Source organism: Sphaerodactylus townsendi, linkage group LG07 (genome assembly GCF_021028975.2).
Source record: "Sphaerodactylus townsendi isolate TG3544 linkage group LG07, MPM_Stown_v2.3, whole genome shotgun sequence".
In the NCBI taxonomy this organism is placed as follows: Eukaryota; Metazoa; Chordata; class Lepidosauria; order Squamata; family Sphaerodactylidae; genus Sphaerodactylus; species Sphaerodactylus townsendi.
In genome coordinates this window covers 23,441,574-23,453,652 of record NC_059431.1, presented here as the reverse complement: position 1 = coordinate 23,453,652, position 12,079 = coordinate 23,441,574, and the positions used below count along the sequence as shown (strand labels likewise).

The window sequence follows — 12,079 nt, the reverse complement described above, 5'->3', positions numbered from 1 at the left end:
CAATGTTATGGGTAGGGTCCATCTCCCACTGCCCCCATAAGCAAAGTTCCTCAAACCTGGATGGTGTCATCCAAAGACTCTCCTGAAGATACCCTGAACATTTTGTGACTGTACCTTGATAAATGTGCACCCCACAGCCCTCCACCAGAAATTCCCCATTGACAGCAATGCAGAAGTCACTGCAGAAAAAAGAATCTTGGGCAAATTTTTCGGGGTGCAGTTTGGTTTAGGGGGGCCAAAGTTATGGACCCTCAAAATGGTAGCCACCATCTCCTTAGCTCTCATTGGAAACAATGGGGGATAGAGGCCCCCCTTTGAGGGTCCATGCTTTGCGCCTGAACCAAACCTCCTTGGGGGGTGTCATCAGGACAGTCTCCTGATGATACCCTGAAATTTTGTGCCACTAGCTTTAAAAATTCCGAGTTTCATGTTTCACCGCTCCTGCACATGAAGCCTGCTGGAGTGAGTGAGTGGTGAAACACGCAAACCAGCATTTTTTAAAGCTAGCTTTCAGGGTATCATCAGGAGACTGTTTGGTGCAGTTTGGTTCAGGGGAGCCAAAGTTATGGACTCTCAAAGGTGTAGCCCCTATCAGCTACCACTGGAAACAATGGGGGATAGTTGCACCCCTTTTGAGGGTCCATACCTGAACCAAACTGCACCAAACTTGGTGGGCAACATCGGGACAGTCACCTGATGATACCCTGATAATTTGGTGCCGATACATCTCAAAATGCATCCCCTGCAGGCACCCCCAGAAATTTGTCCAAGATTCTTTGTTCTGCAGTGACTTAGCTGTATTGCTGTCAATGGGGAATTTCTGGTAGAGGGCTGTGAGGTGCACATTTCTGAAGGTATGGTCACAAAACTTTCAGGGTATTTTCAGGAGAGTCTCTAGATGACACCATCCAGGTTTGGGGAATTTTGCTTCAGGGGGTTTTAATTCTATGGGACCCAAGGGTGGGGTCCATCTCCCACTGCCCCTGAGTAAAGTTCCCCAAACCTGGATGGTGTCATCCAGAGACTCTCCTGAAGATACCCTGAATGTTTTGTGGAGTTTACCATGAAAATGTGCACTCCACAGCCCTCTATCAGAAATTTCCTATTGACAGCAATGCAGCTAAATCACTGCAGAACAAAGAATCTTGTCATTTGTAGATGTATCGGTACCAATATTTCAGTGTATCATCAGGAGACTGGACCCTCAAAAGGGTAGCCCTCATCTCCTTAGTTCCCATTGGAAAGAATGGGAGATAGGGACACCCGGGGATCCATAACTTTGGACTGCACCAACGGAGGGTATCATCAGGACAGTCTCCTGGTGCTGATATGTTTAAAAATGCGCCCCCTGCAGGCCGAACCGTGAAAAAACCCCCCAAAATAAAAACGCAATTCGGCTGGTGATCCGAATCCCATGGATTCGGATCTGTTAGGATTCGGACAGCTCAGATTCGGCCCCTCCTCGTCCGAATCCGTCCGAATCAGTGCAGATTCGGTAAAAATTCGGATTTAGACTGTCCGAATCTCCAACCCTATTTCCTATTATAGAAGACATGGAAGGAAACAACTGAATAGAAATGTGTATTGAACAATAAGAACCAATTTGGCTACCAAAGGAAGAAGAGTTACATTATACCCCACTTTTCTCTACTGCAAGGAGTCTCAAAATGGTTTACAACTCCTTCCCTTCCCCTCCCTGTCATCAGACGGGGGGGGGGTGCATTTCTGCTGAGATCAGCTACAGTGCCTTACCAGTTATAATCTTGATATCATGTACAGCTCAGTTTCATGGAGCAATGAGGAGATGGATGCCAATCTTAATTCAAGAGTTTGATATCAAAAGGGTCTGCCTAACATGTGACATTATTCTTCCCTCTCCCAAATTAAGAATGCAGAGCGTCAGACAAGAGGACAGCCCCTCGAATCCGATGGACAACAGTCTAGCCTTGGGATTGTACACCTGGCTCTGATTCTACAATGAACTTGCAAATGGTTCTGGTGGGTTTTCCGGGCTGTGTGGCCGTGGTCTGGTGGGTTTTCCGGGCCACGGCTACACAGCCTGGAAAACCCACCAGAACCAATTGAATCCAGCCGTGAAAGCCTTCGACAATACATTGAACTTGCAAATGTTCACATCCTGATTTCATCATCGTCAGAAGAAGACATTATTTACAGTCAATGACCAAATATGATTTCATCAGTGGACCTACTGTATTGCCCTGCACCCATTTTAATAACATGAACAGCATCATCCATGCCTTGGTTTTGAACTCTGAATTGTCTCGAGAAATTGCCTTCTTATTATTGCCAGAATGTCAATTTTTCCTCTAACAAGAGCTCCAAAATCCATAGCACTTTGTACTTGGAATTTCTCCTTGCACCTGTCATCATTCTCTCTGAGAAGCACTGGCTGTTTCTCTGACTCTCCTTGGACCTCTTCACTTTCCAAATGGTAATTGCTGACAGATTTATAAACAGCAGGCCTATCAGTGGCTATTATCAAGGTTGAATAAAGGTAACATTGACATTCAGTGGTGGCAAACTTCTGAATACCAGTGCCGGGAGGCACCATCATGAAAAAGAGGCCTTGGCCTCTATGCTCTGTTGGGTTGGTCTTCCAGGTTATCTATGTAGTCGCCACATTTTGCATCAGTTTTCTTATTTGGAACCCAAGTGCTTCAGAACTTTCACTGATATCACTGGACTTGGTTGCTGTTGACCTGGGCCAGGAAGGTGTATCTTCTTCTGGACTCTGGACTCCTGAAGATGCTGGATGCCACACAGTGGGCTCCCTATCTTCACAGGGATCCTTTTGACTTCCCACCCCTTTGCAAATCTGGGGGGGGTTGCCTATGGAGATGGGATGAACCCTCCCCATCTTCACAGGCACCCTGATGCTTCTCCCTGGCAAAGCTGGGATGTTTGGGGGTCACAGTTTTAGTGTTTCTGCCAGGTGCCATTTCCTACAGGGTGTGTTCCATCCACATCTCTTGGCCTGGGAGGATTAGTTTTCTAGACTCCACTGTATTTTTTCACTCAATGAGCTTTATTGCTAGTAGGTTTATTATAAAATAATATCTCATTGCAGGCTAAAAGGGGCAACAAGAGAGAATGATAAGAGAGAGAAAATTGTGCCTAATATGTAGGTTTTTATGAGATTTAAGGTAGAAACACTGATAAAAATACATTTGGGAGATTTCCACATTTGATAGGATGGTTTTCAAGCAGCCAGAGGAGTACAAGCTGTTCTTTCTCCTGCCCATAAAGGTTACACTCTTTTGTTCCAGCTACTGGCCTTTAAGAAATGATCCCATGGAGTTATAGATTTACATCATCTAGCCAAAGTTGTTCTACCAGGAACTGCAGGGAGATTTGTGTATTCAGACTGGCGGCCCACTGAGGCAGTGGGCTATCCATCCAAGCACATACACCAAAAGCAGTAACAGATGATGGACAATATGGAAACCCAAATAATTGGTGCCATTCCACTTTAAAATGCTTTATTAGAATTGGAAAGAAAGAAAGGAAAAAAAGAAAGAAAGAAAGAAAGCGACTTTTTAAATATTCATCCCATTGTCCCTTCTTCTCCTTGTGCTCTCCTCTTTTAAATTCTCCCCCCTTTCAAAAATGCAAGGGTAAATATGCCATTTTTTTTGTTTACCATTCTATGCAAAGTGCCATGCACTAAATAAATTGTGAAGGCTGGGGTATTCATGGCCCAATCCTTGCGAGTAACCCATCAAACGACTATGAAACTATAAAAACCGGGAATTAAAACATACAAGTTTCTCTGCCAGGTAAGAGGAATTTAGCTTTGGTAACATAACCTACTAGGCATCTTCCTCACTTTCTTGAATGTGTTTTCTTTATTTGAATAGTGGGTTTTCTTTGTGGGAGTTTAAATTTCCCCCATTATAGTGAATTTGCTACCACATTTCCATTTTACTGAAACAGTGGTGGCTTGTTTTAGGATAGCTCACCCTAAACTTGCTCCTCTCCCTTCCAGCATTCTTGCCATGGAAATATTCTCATCATGTCTTTGAGTTCATTAAAGATGGTCTTCCTAAAATCTAACATACATGTCTGGCTATGAACTCCCTTGGCTTCCAGTAACAAAAGGAATTTTAGGAGCACTGTATAGATCAGTGTTTCCCAACCTTTTCGAGGTCAGGGTACCCTTGACCTCACTCTTCATATCTCATGGTACCCCTGCCGCCACCCTCCACCTTCCCTTCCCATTGCCCCTGCTTGCCACACCCCCACTTCCGCCTTCCAGGGTGAAGGGAAGCACTGGGGGGGGGGTGGCGGCTGCTGACCTTGTGGCAGGCCCTGCCCCCTGTGCCAGCTCCATGTCCTTGCTGGTGCCAGTGGGAGACACCACAAAAATGAGGGGAGGGCGGTAGTGTTGCCACGGTACCCCTGGGACATGCTCACGGCACCCCAGGGTACCACGGAACCCTGGTTGAGAATGGCTGGTATAGATAATAGATGGATCAGAATGTGAAATTATTCATTAGCATTTCACAGAAGTCAATGCAATTTATTCTGTCATTTAAAAGAGTTGTTCCTTATATATGTAAATTATTAATATTGATTATGCACGTATATATGAAAAACAATATGTATATAATATGAGGTGAATCTTTTTTACTCCCCCCCTCGCCTTAAACAAAAGTATAGATCCAGCCCTGTATGACTGAGTGTTCAAACAAACTAACAAGAGGAATATGAGAACATGGAGGAAACACAGGCAAAGATGAAGACCTGTTTGTGCAAATAGGTAAGCAAAACCCTGTAAGGTCCCTGTAAGTATACACGAGAATAATATCACTTGTGGTTTGGCCTGAAGACTCAAATCCTTCTTAAAATATCCTAAATTAAGGAACATTTTAAAAGGTAAAGTATCTTATGTGTATCACATTCTGTAATTGCAGCACTGAATATGCTACTTTTGAATCCTCTGCAACTGTTTATAAAAACAGGAAACAATTTGTTATAGTGCATTTTGCCTAGATTCCCTGTAGAACTATGCAAGCTCCTCCCTCTTCCAGACTATAGATTCCATATACGTCCCTTGTATGAATAGATCAAATAAAGGCACTGTACTTCTGAGTACTGGAGCATGGACATAAAGCTGATTTTTTCTGTTGGCAAGAAAAAGAATGAGAAAGGGCTCTTGGGTAGACTGAGTCTGCTCATCTGCTTTGATCCAGGTAAGTGCTCCAAAAAGATGAAGAGCGTCCTGAGAATGATAAAAAAATCTTTTTGACAACAAGATAAAGGATGGAAGCTACTGTGAAATGAACTTGCCCACCCCCAAGTCAGATTTGTTGGGAAGACACATTTGAAGAATCCAACTTATCATTATAAATGGGGTCAGTCAGGAATTATCATGGACTAGCATTAGTACTTGCTGGTGAACAACTCTTGTTTGTTTGTTGTTGTTGTTTTGGTTGGGTGGGTATATTTCAATATAATGTGCACCTTGATGGGATCACTGAAAGCAGATTGTTGTGCAGACCCCTTTTGGTACCAGAAGCATCAACAGCAGGTAGTATCTCAATCAACCCTTTTTTCTTACCCTACCTGAGCTGTCTGATCAGGCAGTGCTGGAGACTGAATGAATGGCTGAGATGGACCCAGGTGAGGACACGTTACTTTTGTGATCTCCTTTATGTTCTTAGTTTTTGATTGTAGATTGAATTGCATTCTTTCATGTCTGTTGTGTATGTATGGAAGGTATGTAGAGTGCTCTCTCTACGTGGTGGAGCTGAGTAGACGTGGGATGTAATTATTTCTTCTTTCTTTGGATTGCAAAACTTCACTCAACATTTCACAGCATTGAGTGACAGTTTGCACATGCAACTACACCCTTGAAGGCTCTTCTCCATAGACAGAACATTCACATTCACATTCACAAATACAATGGACTGGTTTCAGCTAGCTTTTCTGCTGATGAAAAAGAAAGAAAGGTTCTCTATGAGCACGCCAAAAATTGTTGAGTATTATGAGACCTGCATGAACAAAAGCCAGGTGGGACAGAAGTTATAGAACAGAGGGGAATTGATTGAGTAAAAAAGCTGGCAGGATCCAACCCAATAGCTTTCAGAGCTGCCATTTGACATATTAAGTTAAAGTAATCGAGCACTGAATGTTGATTTTCTGATTAGAAACGATGATCAAACTATCCCTATGATTCTATGATCACAACTGCACAAAGGATTATCGGCTGCCCTCTCCCCTCCTTGGAAGAACTCTATAATCCCCGAAGCCTAAAGAAAGCCCAAAATATTCTGAGAGACCCGTCTCATCCAGCACACTCTCTTTTTGAACTGTTACCATCCAGCAGACGATACAGGTCTATAAAACTAGGACAAAGAGGCTTAGAGACAGCTTCTACTCTAGAGCTGGGACTATGCTAAACTCTGCAGCTTCATGTTGATGTGTTTGGGGCTGTGTAGGGATGGGTGGAGGAAGGGGAAAATGAGGATGGGGTATGAGTCTGAAATGGTGTGCATCGAGGAATGCTGCTGTAAATTTCGTTGTGCGTGCACAATGACAATAAAATGCTTATGCTTATTATGGCCCAAATGAACGATAAAGCAAGTGAAGCAGGAAAGATTACGGAATTCTTGGATAAATGTTGTGCTTCACATCTGCATGCTGCCAAGAAACAGATGTGCAGGAGAGCTTATTTATTAACTAGTGAACCAGTATGGTAGAGTAGTTAACAGCAGCAGACTCTAATCTGGAGAACTGGATTTGATTCCCCGCTGCTCCACATGAAGTCTGCTAGGTGACCTTGGGCCAGTCACAGTTCATTCAGAACTTTCTCAGCCCACATGGAGGCAGGCAATGGCAAATGTTTCTTGTCTTGAAAATCCTACAGAGTTATCCTAAATCAGCTGTGACTTGACAGCACGAACACACAGACATTCTCAGGAGTACAATGTGTGTATTTTACCACCAGCCAAGACATTCAAGTAAATACCTTATGTCTTCAGATGATTTGTATCCAGGCTATAGATTAATTTTGCTTAAAGATCTCTGATAAAGATTCACAGATTTAGACAATTCACACAGATGTAGTTTTCTGACCATGTATATGATGCACTGTACCATGCAATGCAAAACAGAAATGCATGCTTCTGAGCAGACTGAGGCTCATTCCGCAAATGCAAAATAATGTACTTTCAAACTGCTTTCAGTGCTCTTTGAAGCTGTGCAGAATAGCAAAATCCACTTGCAAACAGTTGTGAAAGTGGTTTGAAAATGCATTATTTTGCGCGTGCAGAAGGGGCCATACTTCCATGAACTTAGAAGGGTATAGCTCTATTGAAGACTGCATCATGTATGTTTATGGTATTTTAATTGGGTTGGTAATCTTGTAAGCACATTCATCGCAAAACATATTATTTAGCTTGGTCCTAAGGCTAGGATTCTTTCAGCTTTTCTTAAGTTTATAACTTAAAATGTGCTTTAATCAGTAGTGATGGTTGGAAGATGCTCAAATGAGCATCAAATGAGATGATCAAATGAGATCAAATGAGCATCATTTGATGCTCAAATGAGCATCAGTGAATTCTGATCACCACTGACCGCAAGTTTTCAGCCATACTCCTGATCTGCTTGAATGGTGGTGGAAAAAGACTCTAGTCCAGTTTTGAATGTTTGTTGTTTTTATTTTGCTGCTGGCTAGTAATAGCCTAGGCTAACTCAGTCTTATCAGTTCCTGGAAGCTAAGCAAAGTCAGCTTGGGTTAATACTTGAATAGGAGGAATCCAAGGTTGCTGTGTGGAGGCAGGCAACAGCTAACCTCTGAAAGCCTCTTGCCTTAAAATATATACGGGGTCGCCATAAGTGGGCTGCAACTTGACAGCAACTTCCACTACCACACATTATAAAATATATATTTCAGCTACCTTATACTCTGAAATAGTGGGCAAATATTAAAAATAGCACTGAGAATGACTGAGAAATAAAAGGGATGAAAAATACAAAATATGTTTGTTCCTTAAGACAAACTTATTCAAATAATACAGCAGTTTTTAGCAAACTATGTTATTTCTAGGCAATGCATGCCAGTAGTTTTCCAGTTACATGGGGCATCTGTATCCTTTCTATTTAAAATTTGCATTTTCCTGTTGTTTCTTTGAAAGGATCATTAAGTTGATTTCTGCTCATAAACACCAGTGGCAGTGTAATTTAATGTACTGTGCTGAGAGGTCCGATACTCCCTATTTTCCATAAAAGAGATACTGATTTGAAATAAGATTTGCATTGCTATCCAAAGCACAATAACACTCTTCCAAGTACACACAATTCCATGGGTGTAACTCCATTTAGGACTCCACTGTTAGGCTCAGTTAAGGCATAATACAAAACTAGATTTAACTGAAGTAACTATGGTTATGTGATTTGCAAAATATGTGCCCTCTTCACTAAATATGAATATTCGGGATCTTTCAAACCAGGACCTGAAAATATAGTTGATCCCCCCCCCCCCCAACTGCAGTTAAGTTGTAACTATGGAGCCAGTGTTGTGTAGTCATAGAATCATAGAGTTGGAAGAGACCCCAAGGGCCATCAAGTCCAACCCCCTGCAATGCAGCAACACACAATCAAAGCACTCCTGACAGATGGCCATCCAACCTCTCTTTAAAAACCTCCAATGAAGGAGACTCCACCACACTCCAGGGTAGTGCATTCCATTGTCAAACAGCTCTTACTGTAATTATGGTTGGACTAAGATCTGGGAAATACAGGTTTGAATTGCCACTCTGCCATGGAAACATGCTGAGTGACTGTTGGCCAGTCACACACACTCTGGCAGTTTCCGCACGGCCAAAAAACAGTGCCCTAGGGACAGAAAAAACACTGTCCCTGGGGTGCTGTTCACACAGGAGGTGCTGCTGCATCGCAGCAGTGCTGTCCTCGCCCCCCCCCCCCAAGCGGCGCAAAGACACTGCTTTCAAACCTTGCTCGGGGGGCAAGGTTTTTGGAATATGCCAGCTTCCACCCATTGCCGAGCAAACGGCAGCGGGTGGAAGCTGGTGTATTTCCTGTGCCGCCCCCAAATGGCTTTTTACCTTGTCCAGCCTTCTGTCGCTCTGAGGAGGCCAGGGGACACGCCTCCCTGCTTCCGTCACTGCAGCCATCACCCTACCCAAGGAGGCGTGTCCCCTGGCCTCCTCAGAGCGACAGAAGCCAGGACAAGATAAGAAGCAGCTTGAGGGGCTGTGCGGTTGTGCGGAGCCTGCTCCGTCAGCTGCGCAAACCTTGGGGCTGTTCGTGTGAACGGCCCCAGGGCTTGAATTGGCATGAATCATGCCGATGCAGCCCCACAAATCTGGCTGTGTGGAAACAGCCTCTGCCTCAACCCTGGCAAGTATTTGGATGGGAAACTTCCAAGGAATATCTTGGGCACGACTCAGAAGTAGGCAATAGCAAAGCACTTCTGAACATCTCTTGCCTTGACAACCTTACAGGGTCACCATAAGTCAGCTGTGACTCGATGGCAAACTTTTTTTTCATATGACATATGAACATTTTCTGGCTAATTCCTGGTTTGTTCATTGCTCTTACACACACTCTAGCTACACATATGCTTGCTCCAAGAAAAGTGATAAAACTGAAAGAACACATCCTACAGTCCTTACTTTGCAGAACAAGGGCAATTGATTTGCACGTCCTTAGACCAATCATTTGAGGACTAGCCCACTTTCTCACAACATTATATTGTGATAATTGGCAGGACAGGGAACAGGATGAGGCAGTGCAATTTTGGGGCGGGGATGTGCAGCTGCGCCGCTTCCTAAGTGGCTTGCTACGGAGTGGCCAGCAATCCAACGTCGACACAGGTGACCTGTGAAACACAATCGCTTGCACCACTGTTTTTGCCAGTGTAAGTTTGCACTGGCAAATGGGGGAGTTCTCATGTCAGATGGGCTCAGGAAGCCAACTGAAGCTAACTCTGCCCTCTTTGGTACTGGTGTGGGCTCCTGCACTTAAGGAGTGCCGCCACTGGCATAATTGGCATTCACATTGGCACTGGGGTCAGGTTGTCTCCTGAGCAATTTCAGCCTTCTTTGGATTGCACTGTTAATTTATCAAACACATCGTGACTGATCAAATCGGACTTATTATGGTGCCAGACACCCACTCCTTGGTTGTCTGGTTTAAAGCATGAATTATATGTTTGCGTGATTTTTGAAAAATGTCTGTTAAGGCAATAAGACAATTTACCAACTAACTGAAACACCTGACACAGGAAGGTGTTTGACAGTCGTTTCTTCTGGAAAGAACCAGGCGGTGGAATAGAATGATTTGTTTCTACACATTTAATTGCCTCGTGTAAAGTTCAACACGACCCAGTCCTTAATTAAATCGAAAAACAAAGCTTCATCTTCTTAAGCTATTAGAAAATGCAGATTGTCTAGAGACAAGTCTAGGTATGAGAACAGATGTTTTCATGCAACTGAATGACGCAGGGAAGAAAATGTGTGAAAGGAAGCAACTGAGAGCCGGATGCAAAAATAAAAGTTATTAAAAATCAAGTTTGACTTCAGTCAACTTTCATGGTGAGTAACAGTCATAAAGTTCTGGTGGAAATCATTTGCCCCAATACATCAAACATTGAAGCTGCCTCCTGTGCATTGGTCAACGGGGTTGATTATGTCTGTGCAAATTGTTGTGCGTTAGCCAATAGGTTTGAACATTTATTTGGCTTCTTTCCTTCCACACTGCCCCTTGCAAGTCATCATTTGATGTGGGACGTATCTAGTGGGACCCCCAAGAAACTAAAAGAGGAAGGAAGGAGAGTTTGATTCCCCCCTCCTAAAGGAGTAGCAGACTCTTATCTAGTGAACTGAATTTGTTTCCCCACTCCTGCACAAGAGGCCTGCTGGGTGACCTTGGTCTAGACACTGTTCTCTCAGAACTCCTCAGCTCCACCTGCCTCCCAAGGTGCCTGTTGTAGGGAGAGGAAGGGAAGGAGTCTCCTTACAGGAGAGAAAGGTGGGGTATAAATTCAAACTCTTATTCTGCTGCTGCTCCTCTGCCCTGCTGCTTGCCTACTTGGGTAGGGAGTGGGACAGCAGGTAGGAAGGGAAGAAAGGAATAAAGCAACAGCATTGTCTTCATCTTTTCCCTGCTGTATTTGCTTGCTTTCTCTTCTGCTCAGAGATGAGGGTTGGAGAAAGGAGGAAGAAGCAGCCATAACCTTCTCTCTGCCCCCATTGATCATTCTCTTTCTCTCCCTGACAGCACGAGAGACTAAAGAAGAGAGGAAACAGCAGTGATGCCCCGTCCTCTTTCTGGTTGCTGCTGCTAACGTATTGCCCACTGAGATTCTCACTGAGATTCAAGGTAAATTACAAAATAATGGAAAGCAATTTCATTTCCGCTGCCCCCTTTATCAAGAGACCCATACCAGGTTAATTTCTCCTCTGCTCGATAACTTCCTTGGCCAATCTGAATCGTTATTGACCAAGATTCTTCCAATAGATGAAAAGGCACAAGTTTCACTACTGACTGCCAATTTTTGTCCTGCTGCACTTAAGACACACTGCACCTCGTTTTGGAAGATGTTCATGTAACTTTTTAATCTCGTATTTGTAATTTTATGTATAGGTTGCTGCTGATCAAGAGCCCTGAGTTGCAGAGTGGTGAGCTGCAGTCAGTGTCAGGTAGCCTGTTCAAGCCTTCCAGTCTTCCGAGGTCAGTAAAATGAGTACATTGCTGGGAGTAAAGTGTAGATCCCTAAAGAAGGCAATAGTAAACCACCCTATAAACAAAGTCTGCTTAGTAAATGTCATGATGTGATCTCTTGTCTTGGTTCTTTACCTGTTGCTGATGATTGACCATAATAACAACATTTGAATTGATTTAAAAGCAATTCAATCAGACAGCAAAGACCTCCAATAAATCTTATTGCTTGTGTAGCTTCTTTTCCAGTTTGTGATTATCCCACCTTGACCCCCTTTTTGTCTGACCCTGCTTGTACGTCCTCTCTGCTTGCCCACCTGGCTTATTCACTGACCTCTCTCATTACCAGAGATTACTACTTTCATCCCCACAT

General features: G+C 43.6%; 1 long non-coding RNA gene across 1 annotated transcript; it reads left to right on the top strand.

Moving 5' to 3' along the window:
• Positions 1 to 4,695: 4,695 nt before the first annotated feature.
• LOC125436218 lies at positions 4,696 to 11,719 on the top strand. The gene is made up of 3 exons (XR_007245020.1): positions 4,696 to 4,780; positions 11,266 to 11,367; positions 11,632 to 11,719. It is a non-coding gene; the product is annotated as an uncharacterized LOC125436218 (long non-coding RNA).
• The last annotated feature ends 360 nt before the right edge of the window (positions 11,720 to 12,079 follow it).